Genomic DNA, 2,091 nt, shown 5'->3' with positions numbered 1-2,091 from the left:
CTAAATCCAAACTACGAACGGCAAACTTTTGAGTCATCCAAACTCACTCGCCGTGCGTCGACCGATTATAGCAGAGAGGCAACAACGAGAGCGACCACGTCGATTACGACCGGCGGCGCGGTTTGTGTGCCCGACAAAGACCTTATCGAGCAGCAACCTGCTAGAGGTGCTTGAAAATGAATGGATTGGATGTATCCAAGGCGCGATACAAGCTTTTCATAGGAATGTACATTGATTTTAAATATTCAATATTTCAGCTCACGTTTAGCTTCTAATGATTTAGGATATCATCGCTGTTGTGCTATCTTATGACAAGCACCATTTAGCACATTTCGTTAAAAAACGATTTTTAAAGTTTGAGATTGAATATCTTGAAACTTATACATGATATAAACAATTCAAAGAAGACAATTGATGCTTCTATCTATTCTTTTTTTTCGAGAGTTGTCCTACTGGGGCTGTAGAGCTAGGTTCTCGGAAGGGCTCTCCGTCAGAATCACATACTACAATTTGCAGACGAGACAGGCAATGGCGCCCACTAAAACACTGCATTAGGCCAATTGTAGCGGGTCGTGATTCTGAATGTGATATTCATTGTACGGTACAGGTATGTGCGGGCGTAGGGACTCGCGATCGCGTGTATCATCGCGAAGAGCTCGTGCATTTGTACGTTAACGTGTTCGATCGCGTGTGCGTTTGTATGTCGCGTGTGCTAACGTGTACGTAACTTTGCGTGTATGAATTCTATTTTATAACTTGTGCTTTTCGCATATTCGCGTGTGTTCTTGGATAATTCGCGCGCGGACCGTGAATCTAGTACTTTATTTTTTGCTGTACTGCTAAGATGCTAAAAGAGTGTGAGATATTCCATATCACTAGAGTGCCCGGTGATGTCGCCATGGAACGTGTTGTCTAGTGGATATGTGCTTTATTTTTTCATTGGTCTTACTAAATGTATGACCCTAAGTTATTAGGATAGAGAGTAATGGTTTCCGGAGGTGACCGATTCATGAGCGCGCGAAAACGGACGTTTGTAGGTTCGCGTTTGAGACAGCGTTTGAAACTTTGTGAGTGCTAAAAGGTTCTCCTTATTACCGGGGTGTTATTAAGTTTGCGCGATCGCGAACGTAGGTGTGCGTTGTTAATCGCGAAGGGCTTAAGCGTTCGTACGTTAACGTGTTTGTCACGTGTGCACGCGTTCATGTGACTTCGCGTGTACAAGACTGGATTTTGTAACCGTGTAACCATTTCCTATATACGCGTGCGTTCTTGGATGGTCACGCGGACCTTCATTCTGATAGTTTTTAGTGTACAATTCACATTCTGACAGGTAGTAAGTTACCCCATATCACTAGAGTCCTCACTCATGTCGCCATGTAATGTGGTGTACAGTGGATATGAGAGCTTTCTTTTTTTTAATTGATCCAATTGAAGGCACGGACCTAGTCTGCTGATATCAAGGATAAAAACATCCGGAAGTGACCGATTCATGTTCGTGCGCAGGAGTTTTTAGGTTCACGATTGAGACCGCGTTTGAAAATTTATAGGAGCTGAGAAATTCACTTTATCACCGGGATGTTATCATGTTTACGAGATCGCGGGTGTAGGTGCCGGGGATGGTCGCGAAGGGCTCAAGCATTTGTCACGCGTATGTGACTTCGCGTGTATAATTTTGATTCTATAATGATGCAGCCTGTATTCTTGTCTGATCGCTCGCGGACCGTGAATCTGATGCTTAATTTTTAGTGTATGGTACAGATGGTAGTCCGTTTCCCCATATCACTTGAGTTCCAGGTCATGTCACCATGGAACGTGTTGTTTAGTGAATATGAGCGTCACTTTTTTGATTGGTTCAGCTGAAGGCATTAGTCCAGACTGGTAAAACTTTCGGACGTGACCATTTCATGATCGCGCGAGTGGTGGGTTAATGATTGAGACCGCGTTTGGAAGTTTAAAGATGCCACGTTTACTTAACTACGGGAAAATATTCTTTTGCATATAAAATATTTAAAATAATCCATAAAGAATTGTAAAAAGATCCATAAAAAAGTTGTCCATGTTCCATAAAACAAAACTGAAAATCAATAAAAC

This window comes from Topomyia yanbarensis, chromosome 3 (genome assembly GCF_030247195.1).
Source record: "Topomyia yanbarensis strain Yona2022 chromosome 3, ASM3024719v1, whole genome shotgun sequence".
Classification (NCBI taxonomy): domain Eukaryota; kingdom Metazoa; phylum Arthropoda; class Insecta; order Diptera; family Culicidae; genus Topomyia; species Topomyia yanbarensis.
The sequence above is the reverse complement of the archived record's forward strand: the minus strand, read 5'-3'. Positions refer to the sequence as shown.